Source organism: Bos mutus, chromosome 11, assembly GCF_027580195.1.
Source record: "Bos mutus isolate GX-2022 chromosome 11, NWIPB_WYAK_1.1, whole genome shotgun sequence".
In the NCBI taxonomy this organism is placed as follows: Eukaryota; Metazoa; Chordata; class Mammalia; order Artiodactyla; family Bovidae; genus Bos; species Bos mutus.
Window position 1 is genome coordinate 43598573 of NC_091627.1, and position 22747 is coordinate 43621319.

Genomic DNA, 22747 nt, shown 5'->3' on the forward strand with positions numbered 1-22747 from the left:
AATATTATATATACAGTATCATACAGAGTAATTTCACTGTCTTAAAATCCTCCATGTTCCACCTATTCATCCCTCCCGCTACAATCCCCAATCTCTGGCAACCACTGACGTTTTTATTGTCTCCACAGGTTTGCCTTTTCTAGAGTTGAAGTCACACAGTATGTTGCTTTTCCAGTTTTCCTTCTTTCACTTAGTAATATGCATTTGTTTCCTCCATGTCTTTCCATGGATAGAAATGAGCTTTGATAACTCATTTCTTTTTAACACCAGATAATACTTCTAATCTGAATATATCACAATTTTTTTAATCCATTTACCTATTAAAGGATAGGTATCCTTTAATAGGATAAAAGATAGGATAAAAGATATCCTATTAAAGGATATCTTGGTTGCTTCCAAATTTGGGCAATTATGAATAAGCTGCTATAAACATTTTCGTGCAAGTTTTTGGGTGGACATACATTTTCTGCTCATTTGGGTAAATATCAAGATTGCTGGATCATATGGTAAGAATATTCTTAGCTTTATAAGAAACTGCCCAGCTGTCTTCCAAAACAGCCGTACTATTTTACATTCCCACTGGAAATGAATGAGAGTTCCTGTTGCTCCACGACCTTACCAGCATTTGGTGTTGTTCAACTTGAATTTGAAACAAAAAATCTGGGGAATTCCTTGGTGGTCCAGGGGTCAGGACTTAATGATCTCACTGCCAGGGTCCAGGGTTTGATCCCTGGTCAGGGAACTAAGATCCTACAAGTTGTGCAGCACAGCCAAAAAAAAAAAAAAAAAAAAAAATGAAATAAGAAATCTGAATACGTTACAAGCTGAAGGTAGTCTCATGTTTGCCAATTGGATTTCTCTCCTTATATGAAAAACTACTTAGGAAGCCACACGGAAACCAGCAAGTTGCTTGGTAAACAGGAAGGCTGAACTAGAGGAATTACCAGAATCCTCTTAATGTCTGGCATTAGTCCTAGTGGCCTGCGCCCTCAAAACAACTCTCTAGGACTTTGTGAGCTGGAAAAGAGATGTTATTTTTTTCATTGGTTCCTTAATTCTCCCACTGATTGTGACTTTCTATACAAAATATAATCATACCTGGGGCCATTCCTTCTCTTGCAGGCAAAGATGCTCAATCATTTTTGTGCCATGGACCTCTTCGACTATCCAGAACTCCTTTCTTGGATCCCTTTTTGTAATAATGCTTTTAAATGCATAAAATTAAATGAATGGGATTATAAAGTAAATCAAATATATATAGCAACATGTAAATTGTGATTTAATAATACACATTTCTTTATTAAAATATTAATTAACCTGATCTAATGGTGAGTTTAATAGCTATTGTAATTTTGAAAAGATAATGAACGTTAAAGCAGAGGAACCAGAGATCAAGTTGCCAACATCCATTGGATCATCAAAAAAGCAAGAGAATTCCAAAAAAAAACACATCTACTTCTGCTTTATTGACTATGCCAAAGCCTTTGACTGTGTGGATCAAAACAAAGTGTGGAAAATTCTTAAAGAGATGGGAATACCAGACCACCTTACCTGCCTCCTGAGAAATTTGTGTGTAGGTCAAGAAGCAACAATTAGAACTGGACATGGAACAACAGACTGGTTCCAAATCGGGAAAGAAGTACATCAAGACTGTATATTGTCACTCTGCTTATTTAACTTATATGCAGAGTACATCATGAGAAATGCTGGGCTGGATGAAAGCACAAGCTGGAATAAAGATTGCCAGGAGACATATCAATAACCTCAGATATGCAGATGACACCACCCTTATGGCAGAAAGTGAAAAGGAACTAAAGAGCCTCTTGATGAAAGTGAAAGAGGAGAGTGAAAAAGTTGGCTTAAAACTCAACACATTCAACATAGTTTTGGAGGTTTTGGCCACAGCAATCAGGGCAGAAAAAGAAATAAAAGGAATCCAAATTGGAAAAGAAGAAGTAAAACTCTCACTATTTGCAGATGACATGATCCTCTACATAGAAAACCCTAAAGACTCCACCAGAAAATTACTAGAACTAATCAATGATTATAGTAAAGTTGCAGGATATAAAATCAATACACAGAAATCCCTTGCATTCCTATACACTAATAATGAGAAAACAGAAAGAGAAATTAAGGAAACAATTCCATTCACCATTGCAACAGAAAGAATAAAATACTTAGGAATATATCTGCCTAAAGAAACTAAAGATCTATATATAGAAAACTATAAAACACTGGTGAAAGAAATCAAAGAGGACACTAATAGATGGAGAAATATACCACGTTCATGGATTGGAAGAATCAATATAGTGAAAATGAGTATACTACCCAAAGCAATTTATAGATTCAATGCAATCCCTATCAAGCTACCAACGGTATTCTTCACAGAGCTAGAACAAAAAATTTCACAATTTGTATGGAAATACAAAAATCCTCAAATAGCCAAAGCTATCTTGAGAAAGAAGAATGGAACTGGAGGAATCAACCTACCTGACTTCAGGCTCTGCTACAAAGCCACAGTTATCAAGACAGTATGGTACTGGCACAAAGACAGAAATATAGATCAATGGAACAAAATAGAAAGCCCAGAGATAAATCCACGCACCTATGGACACCTTATCATTGACTAAGGAGGCAAGAATATACAATGGATTAAAGACAATCTCTTTAACAAGTGGTGCTGGGAAATCTGGTCAACCACTTGTAAAAGAATGAAACTAGAACACTTTCTAACACCATACACAAAAATAAACTCAAAATGGATTGAAGATCTAAATGTAAGACCAGAAACTATAAAACTCCTAGAGGAGAACATAGGCAAAACACTCTCTGACATACATCACAGCAGGATCCTCTATAACCCACCTCCCAGAATATTGGAAATAAAAGCAAAAATAAACAAATGGGACCTAATTAAACTTAAAAGCTTCTGCACATCAAAGGAAACTATTAGCAAGGTGAAAAGGCAGCCTTCAGAATGGGAGAAAATAATAGCAAATGAAGCAACTGACAAACAACTAATCTCAAAAATATACTAGCAACTCCTACAGCTCAACTCCAGAAAAATAAATGACCCAATCAAAAAATGGGCCAAAGAACTAAATAGACATTTCTCCAAAGAAGACATACAGATGGCTAACAAACACATGAAAAGATGCTCAACATCACTCATTATCAGAGAAATGCAAATCAAAACCACTATGAGGTACCATTTCACGCCAGTCAGAATGGCTGTGATCCAAAAGTCTACAAGCAATAAATGCTGGAGAGGGTGTGGAGAAAAGGGAACCCTCTTACACTGTTGGTGGGAATGCAAACTAGTACAGCCACTATGGAGAACAGTGTGGAGATTCCTTAAAAAACTGGAAATAGAACTGCCTTATGATCCAGCAATCCCACTGCTGGGCATACACACTGAGGAAACCAGAAGGGAAAGAGACACGTGTACCCCATTGTTCATCGCAGCACTGTTTATAATAGCCAGGACATGGAAGCAACCTAGATGTCTATCAGCAGATGAATGGATAAGAAAGCTGTGGTACATATACACAATGAAGTATTACTCAGCCATTAAAAAGAATACATTTGAATCAGTTCTAATGAGGTGGATGAAACTGGAGCCTATTATACAGAGTGAAGTAAGCCAGAAAGAAAAACACCAATACAGTATACTAACGCATATATATGGAATTTAGAAAGATGGTAACAATAACCCTGTGTACGAGACAGCAAAAGAGACACTGATGTATAGAACAGTCTTATGGTCTCTGTGGGAGAGGGAGAGGGTGGGAAGATTTGGGAGAATGGCATTGAAACATGTATAATATCATGTATGAAACGAATTGCCAGTCCAGGTTCGATGCACGATACTGGATGCTTGGGGTTGGTGCACTGGGACGACCCAGAGGGATGGTATGGGGAGGGAGGAGGGAGGGGGGTTCAGGATGGGGAACACATGTATACTTGTGGTGGATTCATTTCAATATTTGGCAAAACTAATACAATATTGTAAAGTTTAAAAATAAAATAAAATTAAAAACAAAAACAAAAACTCAACATTCAGAAAAGTAAGATCATGGCATCTGGTCCCATCACTTCATGGCAAATAGATGGGGAAACAGTGGAAACAGTGACAGACTTTATTTTCTTGAGCTCCAAAATCACTGCAGATGGTGATTTCAGCCATGAAATTGAAAGACATTCCTTGGAAGAAAAGTTATGACCAACCTAGACAGCATATTAAAAAGCAGAGACATTACTTTGCCTCAAAGGTCCGTCTAGGCAAAGACATGGTTTTTCCAGTAGTCATGTATGGATGTGAGAATTGGACTATAAAGAAAGCTGAGCACCCGAAGAATTGATGCTTTTGAACTGTGGTGTTGCACTCTTGAGAGTCCCTTGGACTGCAGAGAGATCCAACCAGTCAATCCTAAAGGAAATCAGTCCTGAATATTCATTGGAAGAACTGATATTGAAGCTGAAACTCCAATACTTTGGCCACCTGATGCGAAGAACTGACTCATTTGAAAAGACCCTGATGCTGGGAAAGATTGAAGGTGGGAGGAGAAGGGGACGACAGGGGATGAGATGGCATCACCGACTCAATGAACATGAGTTTGAGTAAACTCCAGGAGTTGGTGATGGACAGGGAGGCCTGGCATGCTGCGGTTCATGGGGTCACAAAGAGTTGGACACAACTGAGAGACTGAACTGAACTGAACTGAAGACATATGCAGTAGTTTTTATATGATTTGAAAATATCTGAAGTTTCTACTGCTGAAAAAGTCATAGTTCTTGGTGAGATTGCTGTATAGGTTGTTTATACTCAAAATGGAATGGAATTCTAAATTTCAATTATACATTAAGGAAAAGAGATGTTAACTTTTTCCCACTCATGTTCATGGAGCCCCTGACTTTTTCCCTCAGGCCTCCAGTTTGAGAACCACTGCTTTAAGCATATTTTGCCTGCGTCAGCTTTCCTGATAGCTCAGTTGGTAAAGAATCCGCCTGGGTTTGATCCCTGGGTTGAGTCGATCCCTGGATTGAGACAATCCCCTGGGAAAGGAAAGACTACCTACTCCAGTATTGTGGCCTGGAGAATTCCATGGACTGAATAGTCAATGGGGTCGCAAAGAGTTGGATGCGACTGAGTGACTTTCACTTTCACTTTTTTTGGCCTGCATCTGTTGTATATGGTTTTTATCATCGAATTTTCTCCTGTTTCCAAGTCTGTTTGCACAGGAGCTTCTCTTCCAGGAAGCTTTCTCAGGTTCATCTAAGCAGGTCCCTTCCCTGTGATTCCTTCCCAAGCACCATGAGCTTCTTCCTTCTCATTTTGCCCTCAGTCATAGCATCCTATTTGTGTGTTTTCCCTTTTAAAAAATATTAAATATGGGACTTCCCTGGTGGTCCAGTAGTTACAAATCCACCTTGCAATGCAGAGGATGCAGTTTCCACCCCTAGTCAGGGAACTAAGATCCCACATGACCCAGGGCAGCTGAGCCTGTTTGCCACAACTAGAGAGTCTGCATAACACAGCAAAGATCCTGCACGTGCCACAACTAAGATCTGACGCAGCCAGATAAATGAATAAATATTTTTTAAAAATTAAATGTAACTTTTTTCCTGATAATATAAATAATATGGGTTCATTGCAACAATTTTGAACATTACATAAAAGGACAAGGGAGACAATGAAAATCACCCAGACCCCAGTTCTTTGAGATAGCCACTGCTCATATTGTTTTTGTTTAGTTGCTAAACAATTGTATCTGACTCCTTTGCAACTCCAAGGAACACCAGACTCCTCTGTCCATGGGATTTCCCAGACAACAGTACTAGAGTGGGTTGCCATTTCCTTCTCCAGGGATCTTCCCCACCAGGGATAGAATCCTCATCTCCTATAGTAGCAGGCAGATTCTTTACCATCTGAGCCACCAGGAAAGCCCACTGTTCATATTAGATCAGAATAAATTCTTGATCCCTGTGTGATGTCTTGGTATATGTTGGTCTCCCCTGCTAGAATGTAGCCCTACAAGTGGCGGAGAGTAGGAGGGGAAGAAACTTGTTGGTGTTAAAGGAAAAATAAAATCTGAGGGCCCAGAGGCTGAGCATTGAATGAATTTTTTTTTCTCTCTCCCAGGAGAGCCTGATCTATGGGGGATGAGACTGGAGGAGGGAAAAATTGTCCTTTAAAAGCAAAAATCTTGCTCATCATCTCTTTCCGATATTAACTAGCAAATCAGTGCTGGGTTTGTTGGTTGGGGAAATATTGGGCTATGTGGGGTGCTCACCCTGGGCTTTGGTGTCCATCTGCTTTCTATGGCACTCAGGTCTATCAGCAGCTGGGTGGCCGTTTCAGGCACCATAATTGGTGTCTGCTCTCCCCCGGGACCTGGAGTGTAGGGGATGTTTAGTAAATATCTGCTGAATCTTTATTCCCCATTATTCCCTCCATGTTCCACTTTGTGATAATGTTTGAAACCCCTCCTTCATCTCTTTGACTCTGCCCACTCCTAGTTCTCTTAAGTAATTGACGTCCCTTCTTTTGTCTCTGAGAGACCTCATTAAGTTTTTCTTTACCTCAGTGGTGATTCCATATCATTTTTCATTCATTTGAAAAATGAATGAAAATTTGTCAGTGATGTCTATTTACTTGGTTTTTGTCCTTCACCCCAACAAGAATAACAACTTATTGAGAGCAGAGACAGGACGCCTCCAGTCACATGTCCATTTCCCAGGAAACAATTTGTGGTCTATCACAGGTGCCCAGTAAACACTTATTGATGAAACTTAAAATGAATGATAAAGTAATTTCTCAGACCAAATCCTCCTTCTCATCATAGGCTACAAGACTTTCCTGGTGGGTCTGGGTATTTGTGTGCATGTCCATTCTTTTTTCTTTTTTGGCTGCTCTGGCTCTTCACTGTAGCATGAGAAGGCTTCTCTAGTTTCAGCACGCAGGCCTAGTTTCCCCACAGCATGTGGGATCTTAGTTCCCTGACTAGGAATCGAACCTGTGTCTACAGCATTGGAAGGTGGATTCTTAACCACTGGACAACCAAGGAAGTTCCACATGTCCATTCTCATTGCAGAAAACCAATCTGCACTAATGTCTGCCCAAGCCCTTCCACTTTCCTGGCTCCTCTTGGTCACAGGTGTTCTAATAATTCAGTGCTGGTTTTGTGCTCACAACACATTTTCAATTTCTGAAATTTGGTTGTGTACTTGAAGAAATTTAAAGATTCAGAACAAGACTAAAGAAGTGAACAGTGATTACAAAATGATGTCTCATAGTAATTATAAAATTATCTATGGTTCCCGTGGTGGTATCAACATTTTACCTCCCCGACAATACATCTACATACATCTATCCATATGCTAACATTATATGTCGCTTCTTTAGTACTATAATCTCAGCAAGTTGCACAGACGCAAGTTGTGTCCACACCAAGTTGCAATACTCATTGACTGATACTGTTGCAGTGATTTTATGTCTCATCATAGCAAAAATACATTTTACACATGATTCTGAATTCACCCACTTATGCAGGTCTGGCAGCTCACCACTCGCACATCATGGTGCCAATCTATTGATTATCAGTTTTCTGATGCTTGGCCCGACCCAAATGTAAGACAGTCACTGTTGACCCACATGGGTTCCTCATTAAATATGTATCCATAAAGTGAGGGTATGGAGCCCTCTGTACATGTGGGGAGTGGTTGCAGATATTCTATTGAGTGTATTTCTAACTGTTAGGTAGAGCTGGGAATTTCTCTCCAACTGTGTAAATGGCAAAGGTTGGATAAAAAGAACTAAGAGTAAGCCAAATTGGCACCAGCCAAAGCAGGAACTGTATGAAGAACAGGTGTAACAGGTCGGCCACACCCAATAAACAGAGTGAAAGGAGATTAAAAGCCAAGATCAGCTAACTGTCCAGGAGAGCTCCCTAAAGACTCCCACCCACCTACTGTCCCCTAGGAAACCAACCCTTGCTTAATTATAATGAGACGGTACCAGACATAGAAGAGAGAAGTAGTCGACTAAAGCAGGATATTCTAGGGTTAAGATGTGGTGGGCAATGGAATATTACTCAGCCATAAAAAAGAATGTATTTTGAGTCAGTTCTAATGAGGTGGATAAAACTGGAGCCTGTTGTACAGAATGAAGTAAGTCAGAAAGAGAAACACCAATATAGTATATTAACGCGCATATGTGGAATTTAGAAAGACAGTAACAATCATTCTATATGCAAGGCAGCAAAAGAGACCTAGATGTAAAGAACAGACTTTTTGACTATGTGGGAGAAGGTGAGGTTGGGAAGATATGAGAGAATAACTTTGAAACATGTATATTACCATATGTAAAATAGATGACCAGTGCAAGTTCCATGCATGAAGCAGGGCATTCAAAGCCAGTGCTCTGGGACAACCCGGAGGGATGGGGTGGGGAGGGAGATGGGAGGAGGGTTCAGGATGTGTGGATACGTGCACCTGTGACTGATTCATGTTGATGTATGGCAAAACCATCACAATATTGTAAAGTAATTATCCTCCAATTAAAAGAAACAATTTTTTAAAAAAGACGTGGTAGACATGAGGGCAGAGAGAAGAGATGCTTGAGCAAAGGACACAGAAGAAGATGACAGGGTTGTGGTGCATGTGGGTTAGACTGCACACCATGTTGTTGAGGTCAGCTGACTCCCATTAGGAGTACACCCTGCCAGGTAGGATTACACACGGGTTATCAAGTGGGAATAAAGTGGAAGTATTTGGATACACGGCTTTGGCCTTTCACTAGGAGTGATCTTGATCGGTGGGTTCCTTTTGGGCTCCAGATGTTGATCTTGAGAGTGCAAGCCAGTAATTAGGCATCACTGATACACCAGGTCTCTCCCATATCATCAACGCTTTGTTATTCAAGTGTGCTAATATCTCTGTAGTGGCTCATACAAGTGCCAGCCTCCTCCTCCCTCTTCTCACTTCTCACTTACCTATGATTTCACATCTTACAAGGTCTTCAACTAAAAAAAGGTAGGCTAAGAAACTCTGTGAAACCCCAAATAGTTTTACTTCTATACCTGTAAGCACTGGTTTAAGATTTTTTTCCTGGGGAGATTGAAAGAGATGGGAATACCAGACCACTTGACCTGCCTCTTGAGAAACCTGTATGCAGGTCAGGAAGCAACAGTTAGAACTGGACATGGAATAACAGACTGGTACCAAATAGGAAAAGGAGTATGTCAAGGCTGTATATTGTCACTCTGCTTATTTAACTTCTATGAAGAGTACATCATGAGAAACGCTAGGCTGGATGAAGCACAAGCTGGAATCAAGATTGTCAGGAGAAATATCAATAACCTCAGATATGCAGATAACACCACCTTTATGGCAGGAAGTGAAGAGGAACTAAAAAGCCTCTTGATGAAAGTGAAAGAGGAGAGTGAAAAAACTGGCTTAAAGCTCAACATTCAGAAAACTAAGATCATGGCATCCAGTCCCATCACTTCATGGCAAATAGATGTGGAAACAGTGTCAGACTTTATTTTTTGGGGCTCCAAAATCACTGCAGATGGTGATTGCAGCCATGAAATTAAAAGATGCTTACTCCTTGGAAGGAAAGTTATGAACAACCTAGACAGCATATTCAAAAGCAGAGACATTACTTTGCCAACAAAGGTCCATCTAGTCAAGGCTATGGTTTTTCCAGTGGTCATGGATGTGAAAGTTGGACTATAAAGAAAGCTGAGTGCCAAAGAATTGATGCTTTTGAACTGTGGTGTTGGAGAAGACTCTTGAGAGTCCCTTGGACTGCAAGGAGATCCAACCAGTCCATCCTAAAGGAGATCAGTCCTGGGTGTTCATTGGAAGGACTGATGTTAAGCTGAAACTCTAATACTTTGGCCACCTGATGAGAAGAGCTGACTCATTTGAAAAGACCCTGATGCTGGGAAAGAATGAGGGCAGGAGGAGAAGGGGACTACAGAGGATGAGATGGTTGGATGGCATCACTGACTTGATGGACATGGGTTTGGGTCGACTCCGGGAGTTGGTGATGGACAGGGAGGCCTGGCGTGCTGCAGTTCATGGGATCGCAAAGAGACACGACTGAGCGACTGAACTGAACTGAATAGCATAAAATAAGATCTCATAATTTTCTGTACAGTTGGATTTCAATTAGTACTATCTATGAAAGCATCATCTCTCATATCATTAGTTATCAAGAATTAACTCTAGCAGAACAAGAATAAAACACAGTTATAGATATAAATAAGGACACATAGGCATGCATTTTAAATTTAATATTCAGGTGAGGTCATTAAAAATAAACAGAAAGATTTATTGTTACCAGACAGTCCTGAGTTATTTTATTATGGGAAAAATTATAGAGTTTTGTATATTGAAATTCATGAATGCTAAGAAACCAAAAAAAAATTTTGTTGAAAGCTAACAAAGGTCCATCTAGTCAAGGCTATGGTTTTTCCAGTGGTCATGTATGGATGCGAGAGTTGGACTGTGAAGAAGGCTGAGTGCCGAAGAATTGATGCTTTTGAACTGTGGTGTTGGAGAAGACTCTTGAGAGTCCCTTGAACTGCAAGGAGATCCAGCCAGTCCATTCTAAAGGAGATCAGGCCTGGGATTTCTTTGGAAGGAATGATGCTAAAGCTGAAACTCCAGTACTTTGGCCACCTCATGGGAAGAGTTGACTCATTGGAAAAGACTCTGATGCTGGGAGGGATTGGGGGGATGAGGAAAAGGGGACGACAGAGGATGAGATGGCTGGATGGCATCACCGACTTGATGGACGTGAGTTTGAGTGAACTCCGGGAGTTGGTGATGGACAGGGAGGCCTGGTGTGCTGCGATTCATGGGGTCGCAAAGAGTCGGACACGACTGAGTGACTGAACTGAACTGAACTATAAGTTATTTTTAATAATACACATACGGATGGATGTATTAGAGTAGAAATCAGAAGGAGAATCAGATAGCTATATCTGCTTAAACCAAAAGAAAGAAAAGATTTCGCTCGCTCATTGCTAACTAGGTACTGTAGAGAAACCGGGGAATTTAGAGTAGTGACACTATGCTCATGTTTCTAAACTTTGGTCTTCATCAAGCCAAAGTTACTAACCTCCCTCTTGTGTTATACTGGGCATAGGAAAAAAATGGCTTCAATTTCAAAACCAGGTCACTACATCAACAGTTTTGAAATCAATTTTTATAGTTTAATGGCCGATTTCCTCACAGTTCACCGAAACACCAGCTCTTGACCTATTTATTCCTTTCATTTAGATCAAATAAAAGGCTATGAAGAGTCTTGAACCTATTCTACACTTGTGAGTTAAATGAGGGTTCTTTTTAAAAAATCTTCGATTATACCATACACCTAAACAAGGTTGCAAGAAATAGCCCTATTTGAACACCATTCATTTATTTTTTGTATAATAGCATAGACATTTGGAGCTAAAGGGATCTTAGAAATAAAGTAGTCTGTATCAGTCAGGAATATGGATTTTACGATTGACAGAATACGATCTCAAAACATCTTAGGCAAAAAGGAGAGTGGATTGGAATCAATCTTAATGTCCCATAACTGCAGATCAGGCAATATACATGGGTCTCAGTGACACCTGGTCTAAATGCCACCAGAATGATCTCTTACATCTGCTTTTCACTGCATGTTAGCACTTCAATTTCATGTGCCAGAACCAGGACTGCCAAGTGGTTGTGAGCCCCATTCTACACACTTTACCCAGAGATGGTGACTCTTTTCACAGTTCCAGTTCAACAACAAAAACAAACAAACAAAATATCTCAAGTGAGCTTTCTGATCGGTCCAGCTTCGGTCAGGTGCCCCTCCGAACTAATCAGTGATGGCCAGGGAGGTGAATGAAGTCCTGTAAGAAAATGGAGGTCCAACATTTGGAGTGTGGGAGAGAAACAGCTCCTGGAAGAAGGGAGGGAGATGATGGGCAGACACCCCCCAAAAATCCATTCTGACTCATTTTACAGATGTGGAAATTTAGGCTCAGAGAAATTAAGTGACTTACTCAAGGTCACAGCTTGTTCTTAAACTTGGCTCATCTGGCAGTCTGTCAAACACTTGCCTCACTCCCCTACACTGCTGCTCATTCTGTACAAGCTTCATTTCAAGCTCTTTCAGCAGGAAAGACAGCAGGCTAGGGGTGAAGGAGGGTGGGATTAAGGGTCTTATGTTGAACTTCTTGCCAGTCTTTTGCTTAAGTTCTAACTTCACCAGTCTTTCTGTTGTCTAGTTTTGCTTTATTTTCTTAGTGGGGACACCTGAAGCAGGAATCCCCCTTCTGCCCTTGTCAGTCCCAAGGGGCTTCAGCCAAGCTGAAGTTACATAACTATCACCATAACAGCCTACACTGGAGAGAGGACTCACAATATGCCAGAGACTGTGCTTTTGATACATTCTCTCATTTAAGTCTCCTAATAGCCCTGTGAGAGAAGCATTAATATCATCATCACCCTATTTTGGGGCTTTCCAGGTGGCGCTAGTGGTAAGAACCTCCTTGTCAGTGCAGGAGATGCAAGAGACTTGGGTTTGATCCCTGGGTGGGGAAGATCCCCTGGAGGAAGATATGGCAACCCACTCCAGTATTCTTGCCTGAAGAAACCCATGGACAGAGGAGCTATAGCCCACAGGGTTGCAAAGAGACGTGACAGAAAGGACTTAGTACGCATGCATCCCATTTTGCAGTAAGAAAACAGGCAGAGAGAGGTTAATTAATTTGTTGAAAGTTGCAACTGGGAAAGAATGTAGGTATTGTTGGAACCCAGGCAGTTTGATTCCAGGCCCACTGAAGGCCTGATTGTGTCTGAGACTCCTCAGGTGCCTGCTGACCTAGAGCAGGTTCAAGTCTGGAGATAAACTGTTTAGGCTTTGGAGCTAAATTAGGGTTTGAGAGCTGGTCAACTGCTCACTAGCCTTGTGATTTTGGGGAAATAAGTTCTTAGCCATTAATCTTTGCCGTGGTTTTCTTAAAAAAAAACAACAAAACACTTATTTTTATTTATTTATTTGGCTGCATGAGGTCTTAGTTGCTGCATGTGGAATCTAGTTCACTGACCAGAGATCAAACGTGGGCTTCCTGCATTGAGATTGAGGTGTCTTAGCCACTAGACCACCAGGGAAGTCCCCTACCTTGGTTTTCTTATGTGTAAAGTGAAGGTAGTAGTATCTGCCTCAAAGTCTTGTAAAGATTGAGTGAGATAAGATGTTAGAGCCAACAGCAGAGTGCCTGGCAGAAAATAAATTTCAAAAAGGTCATTTTAGTTTTGAGTCTTATTCTTGGGGGCTGGGTCTGACTTTTGGGCACCCAAATCCTTACACTTTTTTGAAGAATATGAGGGTAGCTTATGTAAATAGGATTGTTCGTGACCTGAAGCTTGACCTTGATCCACCTTCAACCTGGGCTGGCTGGAGGAAAGTGGGTTTGGTAACTCAGGAAGGCATGTGGACATGGTGGCAGGAGAGAGGAGACCCTTGCCCTCCATAGATGGTGCTGAAAAAGACAAGGCTGCCAGTTATCCTCTACTCCCTTCTCATCAATCAGGGGACTCTTTCTTTCCTTTGGAGGATATTGCTGTGGTCCTTGTTTTTTTCTTTCCTTTGTCATGGCTGCACCAGGTTTATTTCTGATATCATCTGATTTGTGCCATATTCAGGCCCCTCCCAACCTGAGGGTTGGCCCTGGCAGAGCAAAATGCCTCCTGGATCTGTGTAATGATTGCACAAGTCCAACCTTACTTCCAGCCTCTCACATCCATTCTCACCTCCAAATATTTTAGCCACAAAAGGTATGCCTTTTGTTAAAACTTTAACCAGTTTTTGCCTGGATTTTTTTCAGGTCCGAGGTCTAGGAGCTCTTTCTGATTTGTGTGGCTGATAAAGGGTTGCATTTTTACTCCAGACAGGACCCACAGCAAAGAGGCGAGCGGTCAGCCATTCCACAGATGGGAACAAGAGCAAAAAGATGACCAAAGAGATGACACAGTGGATGAATGAAAGATGCCAGTGTCCTTTCAAATACTGTAATGATCAAAATTTTGCTTTAGAATGTGTGTGCATGTATCTTTGTATGAACGTCATATCTGAAAATACCTCCCCCCACCACCTCACTTTCCCTGCAGGCCTTTTTATTGTAAGCAAGCAGCCCAGCACCCAAAGACATTACAGAAGTTTGTGATTCCTTCAGCTAAGACGGTTTGACCTATATATAAGAAAAATCCCAGCTAGTCCAGACTCTCCGAAAGTGGAACTATATAACACATTTCCCTGAGATAAAATGCCATGAAATCCTCTTGGTTTTTTTCAGGAACCCTTGAGTCCTTAAAGGGATAGAACTTAAGGCAATGGGAAGAGGGGGAAAACAAACAAACAAACAAAAACTCACGCAACCTGTGAAAGAAAAACGAAAGAACCGAAGGGAGCAGATTATGAGACAGAGTGAAATAAAATCAACAGAAAAGGACAGGGAAACCCAATGGAGGAGCCAATCAGAAGCAAGAAGGAACTGCTGGACATGCACACACACACAGACACACACACACACACACACACACATTTTCAAGAAAAAGGTGCAAAGGAAACAAAACTGTTTGTTGTGGAAAAGGGAAGGGGGGCGGGGAGGGAGAAAAGAATGAACAGAGAGAAGCAGATTGAAATCTCAAGATCTAGAGCGGGTCAAGCTGGAAGGACTGGCAGAGTGAGAACCAAGGACTTGGTGGGGAATCCCATAGCGATCTGTTTACAAAAAGATAGGCCTATGGAAATTCCACAAGTGACTTTCGAGATTCAAATCCGAAATAGAGAAGGACCCAAAGCACACACTATCTGTGTGTATTTTAACCGCCGGACGAGCTTCTATCTAGAGGAAATTCTCCCCAGCCTTGAACAGACACTGAAATTTTACGTTTCAACAGACCTAAATACCCTCCACGTGGCCTCCAACAGTGCCTGGGGGGCCGGCCAGTGGCCGCGGTCCCGCCCCCTACCTCCGGGAGCCCCGCGGGCACGCGCAGCGCGCGGGGGCCGCCCCCTCGGAACTCCCCTCGCATTGTCTGTGTGCCAGGGAGTCTCCGCTTCCCCTGCGCGCTCCGGGTTATTGTTCTCCCTGCGCCCGCGGGGAGAAAGGAGGGATGGGTGGGAAGGGGGCGGCGGTGGCGTGCGGCGGCCACCTGGGCAGGGGCGCCTGGATCCTGGAATCGTGCACACGGGGGTGGGTCCGTCCAATGCCACCTGAGGCGGGGGGGTCGGGAGGATGCGGGGGCCGCCTCGCGCCTCCCCAGGCCCGTTCCTGTCCCGCAGGTCCCCAGCTCCTGGGTGACAGCCGGATAGGCTGGGAGCGGGAAGCCAGGCGGGCGTCCCGGTGCCGCGCAGTGGCTCCCGCGGCCGCGTGGCCGCTTGCAGCTCAGGGGAGGGACGCTGTGACGCACCCTCCGGGTATTAGAACACTTCACCTTCTATTTATAGACACTCCTCCAACCGCAGACCTAGCTCTCCTTCCCTCCGTCGTGAAGGAAAGGACGAAAAATCCTACCTAGAATGGAAGCTCCTAATACGCAGTGATAAGGAAGAATTCCATTTTGCGCGTTCCTTTATAATTCCAACTATTAATTGCAGGTCTAGGGAGCTCTCTCTGGCACAGGGAATTTCTGAAGCTTTAAAACCTAGGCGACTTTATTTTATATGTCTCCTAAACATATCAAATAAATTCGTCTCTTGGGAGTTCATGAAATATTCGCCAAGAATTTGCTCAAACTGGGTAAGGCACAAACCCACTGAATTCAGAGAAAGGGTGCTTCTATCTGGTTTTCTGTATTTACTAAAAACTAGTAATTCTAACCATAAAATTTATTTGGGAGGGGACGTATTTGGAGGGAAAATATTGCACATTTCAAACAAAAGTAAAGTTTGCCTTAGGGTTTGGTGTTTTTTTTTTTTTTTAATTGGTGCTTTTGGATACTGACTTTATGCTCTTAGATGTACACCATCCATGTAATTATAGGTGATTAAAAATAATTCTTACCTAGTCATAGTAACATTTGCAGTAATTAAAACAGGGGATTTTTTAAAACTGTAATTTATTTCTCATAATTTGGTTGTTTGTGCTGCAGTCAACACTTAAAAGGAAGCCTGATCATTATCTTTCATCTTGGTTTCTATTCAGTTTCACTTTCTAAACTCGAGTCAACCAAAGAAATACTGCCCTTTATATTTATTAACAAAAAAGATATACATATGTAAATATAAGCATTTTATATGCCTTTTTGAAAGGCTTTTTTTTAGAGCCACAAAATTGAGAGCAATGTACAGAGATTTGCCAGATAGCCTCTGCCCCTACCCAAGCATAGCCTCTCCCATCATCATTATCACTCACCAGAATTATACATTTTTTACCAAGGATGAGCCTACCTTTACAAATCAGTCACCCAAAGTCCATAGTTTACCTTAAGGTTCATTCTTGGCCTTGTACATTATATGGGTTTGGACATTATAATACAAAGTCTTTTCACTGCTCTAAAAATCCTCTAAACTCTCTATAGGTCCATTTTTAAAAGCCTAGCTTAACCACAGATTGCTGACCATGCAGACAATTCTAAGACCGCAAAATGCAAGCAGAATGCCCCGTGTGGCATTCCTGCTAACACCTAGTGTGTAAAGTGACGGGTATCTGTATGTAAAAGCAATATAGTTGACCATTGAACAAAGCAAGGAGGTTGGAACACTGACCTTCCTATGCCCTGTGCAGTCAAAGATCCCAGTATAATTTAAAGTGGGCCCTACATATCCCCAGGGCTTCCCTGGTGGCTCAGTGGTAAAGAATCTGCCTGGGATTCAGGAGACGCCAGTATTATCCCTGAGTTGGGAAGATCCCTGGAGAAGGAAATGGCAACCCACTCCAGTATTCTTGCCTGGGAAATCTCATGGACAGAGGAGCCTGGCCGGCTACGGTCCATAGAGTCACAAAGAGTGGGACATGACTGAAGCAACTTTGTACACACGCACACAGTTCAAACCTTATTTAAGGGCCAACTGTATTAAAACTTGATTTTACTATACAAAAATCATATGCTATTACTGTAGAAGCATTTAATAAACTTTAAGAGCAAGCAAGAGCAACCACAATAGCAGTTGTTAGTGCTTTATAAAATATCCATTTGATAGTAGATCACCCTGTGAGAGACAATTTGGCAATAGCCATCACATTTTAAAACATATTAATATTTGCCCTTGGACCCAGCAATTCCTCTCCTGGGAATATATGCTACAGATGCAGTACACACATGTGAAGTCATTGGTTTGTTGCAGGGTTTGTACTAACAAAAAGTTAGAAACAGTATAAATGCCCTACAATTATGATGCATCCATATACACCCATATTCCATAGGCTTGAAGAAGATTAAAGCAACCTCTTTTTGTGCTGACACACTATTAAGTAAAAAAAGAAAGGTGCAGAAACAGTATAAAATATCATCAATTACATTACAAAAATAAATATAATGCTATGTTAATTTTATAAATATCAAATGGATATTTATATGGAAATATTTATAAACTGGTAGCAATGTTTGCCTCCTGTGAGGTAACTAAGAGGCTAGAATGGGAGACAAACATTTTCTATTATCTATCCTTTTGTATCTTTGAATTTTGTTCCATAAGGATGCATCATCAATTTGCAAGTTTTTAGTCTAAAATTACATTTAAATTCCTTTCTAAATTTACCTACATATGATAGGTCTCTCTTTAGTTTGTAGAAGTTCTACATTTGGGATTATTGTCATTTTAGAGAAGTTTACTGTGATGAAACAATATTAAGTTAAACTAAACTAAGCTAAACTTTTATCCTCAGCACTCTTTTATTCTAGCTCTACCTGATCCGTGCGTGAGTCATCACAGAAATGCTTTACCCAGAGGTTGCTAGCACTTTAAAAGAAGATTCTCAGTTATCGATATATATTTTTCTCTATTCATGTGGCATGTTATGAATGGGAGTAATGGCAAAGTTAATGGCCTATTGAGTATCTATTATAAAATAATTACTTAAAGATATTTTTTTATAACTCATCTATTTTATTTTGCACTAGACTGTCACTTAATGCAAGGGACTGTTTATCAGAAGTCATATTTTTGTGACTACAATGACCTACAATGACTTTTTGTGCTAGAGATCAAGTGGTTAGGTTTCAAACTATTCCAGTGGGATAATGGTGCACAGAGTGTTTCTGCTTCTGGTTTTTTTTTTTTAATTTTATTTTTAAACTTTACATAATTGTATTAGTTTTGCCAAATATCAAAATGAATCTGCCACAGGTATACATGTGTTCCCCATCCTGAACCCCCCTCCCTCCTCCCTCCCCATACCATCCCTCTGGGTCGTCCCAGTGCACTAGCCCCAAGCATCTAGTATCGTGCATCGAACCTGGACTGGCAACTCATTTCATACATGATATTTTACATGTTTCAATGCCATTCTCCCAAATCATCCCACCCTCTCCCTCTCCCACAGAGTCCATAAGACTGTTCTATACATCAGTGTCTCTTTTGCTGTCTCGTACACAGGGTTATTGTTACCATCTTTCTAAATTCCATATATATGCATTAGTATACTGTATTGGTGTTTTTCTTTCTGGCTTACTTCACTCTGTATAATAGGTTCCAGTTTCATCCACCTCATTAGAACTGATTCAAATGTATTCTTTTTAATGGCTGAGTAATACTCCATTGTGTATATGTACCATAGCTTTCTTATCCATTCATCTGCTGATGGACATCTAGGTTGCTTCCATGTCCTGACTATTATAAACAGTGCTGCGATGAACATTGGGGTACACGTGTCTCTTTCCCTTCTGGTTTCCTCAGTGTGTATGCCCAGCAGTGGGATTGCTGGGTCATAAGGCAGTTCTATTTCCAGTTTTTTAAGGAATCTCCACACTGTTCTCCATAGTGGCTGTACTTTTAAAAGTCAAAAAACAGAAGCATCAGGGTAGATGAGAGGTGTGCACCAAAAAGTTATACCAGACATGAGATAAATTATGTTTTCAATTCCATTGTAGATATTTCTTTTTTCCCCCTTCCAGCTCCATTGAGATATAATTTACATATAATATTGTGTACGTTTAAGGTGTACAAAGTGTTGACTTGATACCCTTACCTATTGCAAAATCATATTGCAGGTATAAGTTCATGTAAGTTTGTGCCGTTACCCTTCAACATAACAACAGGACTAGGTGCGGGATTGACTTTGCCAAGATGGTTTTCTTCAGAGGAACCAGCACCAAAGCCTTGTGATGAAGGTGATGATGAAGATAAAGAGGAGAGATATCTTTGAACAAGCACAACTATTACTCACTATATGAACTAATGCACGTAGGGCACTTTGCAAGAGTCTGGCAGAGAAAGGGGGCTCAACATAGAATTATTATTGGAATGAGGAGAGGTTTATTGTCTCCTGGGTCACAAGTTGTGTTTGGGGTCATAAGGGCTGCCCACGTTCCACTATTCTTAAGAGCTGCCAAGTCCCTGTGCAATGTTTCCCACCTACAGGTACCACCACAGTGAACCGTGTTCATGATTTGTTCTATCTCTAGGCACCAGTTACACTACTGTTAATACAGGTAGAGAGTGCTGGCATGCTGCTGTCCATGGGGTCACAAAGAGCCGGACATGACTGAGTGACTGAATAACAAGAGAGTTTTTAAATCATTAATTCAAGCTGGTTTTGCTCTCTACTTTAGCTAAGCTTTGTTCAAAGCAATAATCATGGCTTTTAGGTGTCAGTGACATACGTAATATGCATATAATATTTTATGGCAGAAAGTGAAGAGGAACTAAAAAGCCTCTTGATGAAAGTGAAAGTGGAGAATGAAAAAGTTGGCTTAAAGCTCAACATTCAGAAAACGAAGATCATGGCATCCAGTCCCATCACTTCATGGGAAATAGATGGGGAAACAGTGTCAGACTTTATTTTTCTGGGCTCCAAAATCACTACAGATGGTGACTGCAGCCATGAAATTAAAAGATGCTTACTCCTTGGAAGGAAAGTTATGACCAACCTAGGTAGCATATTCAAAAGCAGAGACATTACTTTGCCAACAAAGGTTCGTCTAGTCAAGGCTATGGTTTTTCCTGTGGTCATGTATGGATGTGAGAGTTGGACTGTGAAGAAGGCTGAGCACCGAAGAATTGATGCTTTTGAACTGTGGTGTTGGAGAAGAGTCTTGAGAGTCCCTTGGACTGCAAGGAGATCCAACCAGTCCATTCTGAAGGAGATCAGCCCTGGGATTTCTTTGGAAGGAATGATGCTAAAGCTGAAACTCCAGTACTTTGGCCACCTCATGGGAAGAGTTGACTCATTGGAAAAGACTCTGATGCTGGGAGGGATTGGGGGCAGGAGGAGAAAGGGATGACAAAGGATGAGATGGCTGGATGGCATCACTGACTGGATGGACGTGAGTCTGGGTGAACTCCGGGAGTTGGTGATGGACAGGGAGGCCTGGCGTGCTGCGATTCATGGGGTTGCAAAGAGTCGGACACGACTGAGCGACTGACCTGATCTGATCTGATATCACACTAGAATAAAAAATGCTTGTCTGTGAACCTGCTGAAAGTATGTTGACTCATGTAGCTTATTGACCCAATTGCCGTGTAACTGTCTTCCGTAACTTGAAGTGGACCCTGTGAGCCACTTGGCAGATATTCCTCCTCTTCATGGCTTCCCTGGTGGCTCAGTAGTAAAGAATCCACCTGCCAATGCAGGAGATGTAGGTTCTATCCCTGGGTCAGGAAGGTCCCCTATAGACAAAGATGGTAACCCATTCCAGTATTCTTGCCTGGGAAATCTCATGGACAGAGGAGTCTGGTGGGCTATGGTCCAAGGGGTCACAAAGAGTTATACATGACTTAGCTACTAAACAACAATAGTGACAACTCCCCTTCACATCCTAGATTTGGTTGGGGTGGCTGCTTCAGAAGCAGTAACAGTGTGCTAATCACTGTTGCACTGTGTGCAACTGTGTGCAACTGTGTGCACTGTGTGCACACACTTTCGGAGCAGAAAGCTCTTCTGGCTCCTGGCCATGTGTAATTAGACCTGCATGTATTCATGTGTCTGTGCGTCCATGATTCAGGTGGACGTTTGCACTGCAGTTGATCTCAGCTCAGAAAGGACACTCTCTGATAAATATACTCCAGTCAGTTATTGAAGAACCAGAGCACCTTATGTGGGTAGTGAAGATGTCAAAAAGATGGGAGTGTTTTGGGGGAAAAGACCCAGTTTGTGTGACCTCTGTGGCAAAGCCTCAGGTTACAGAAGAGTGAGAGGTTGTGGAAAACCTTATCTTTGGGCATCAGCCTAAGATATATTGGCTTAGATTAAATCATGCATACAAAAGAATATAAGGCATACCTCGTTTTTATTTCACTTCAAGGTATTGCCTTTCCTGGATGTGTTTTCTGCAAATTCAAGGTTTATGGCAACCCTATATTGATCAAGTCTATTGGTGCCATTCTTTCCAACAGCATTTGCTCACTTTGTGTCTTTGTGTGACATTTTGGTAATTTGTGGAAATTTTCAAACTTTTTCCTTATTCTGTTTGTTATGGTGATCTGTGATCAGTGATCTTTGATGTTACCGTTGTTTTGGGGAACCACAAACAACAACCATATAAGACAGAAAACAATTGATAAATGTTGTGGTGTCTGCTTTACTCTTCTCCTGTCCCTCCCTCTCCTTGGGCCTTCCTATTCTCTGAGGCACAATGATGTTGAAATTAGACCAGTTAATGACCCTACATTGGCCTCTAAATGTTCTAATGATAGAAAGAGTCGCATGTTTCTCACTTTAAATCAAAAGTTAGAAATGATTAAGCTTAGTGAGGAAGATCAAAGAAGGCAATGGCAACCCACTCCAGTACTCTTGCCTGGAAAATCCCATAGACGGAGGAGCCTGGTAGGCTGTAGTCCATGGGGTCGCTAAAAGTCGGTCATGACTGAGCGACTTCACTTTCACTTTTTCTTTCATGCATTGTAGAAAGAAATTGGCAACCCATTCCAGTGTTCTTGCCTGGAGAATCCCAGGGACAGGGGAGCCTGGTGGGCTGCTGTCTATGGGGTCGCAGAGAGTCGGACACGACTGAAGCGACTTAGCAGCAGCAGCAGCAGCAGTGAGAAAGATATGTCAAAAGCTGTGATAGGCTAAAAGCTAAGCCAAGTTGTGAATGCAAAGGAAAACTTTTTGAAGGAAATTAAAAGTGCGACTCCAGTGAACACACAATGATAAGAAAATAAAACAGGCTTACTGCTGGCATGGAGAAAATTTTAGCCATCTGGAGAGAAGATCAAAGGAGCCACAACATGCCCTTAAGCCAAAGCCTAATCCAGAGCAAGGCCCTAACTCTAACTCTCTTCAATTCAGTGAAAGCTGAGAGAGGTGAGGAAGCTGCAGAAAAAAAATGTGAAGCTGTTAGATGTTGGTTCATGAGATTTAAGGAAAGAAGCCATCTCCAGAACATCAAAGTGGAAGGTGAAGCAGTAAGTGCTGACATAGAAACTTCAGCAAGTCATTCAGAAGATCCGGCAAGATAACTAATGAAGGTGGCTATACTAAACAACAGATTTTCAATGTGGATGAAACAGCCTTCTATTGGAAGAAGATATCATTTAGAGCTTTCACAGCTAGAGAAGAGAAGTCAATGCCTGGTTTCAAAGCTTCAAAAG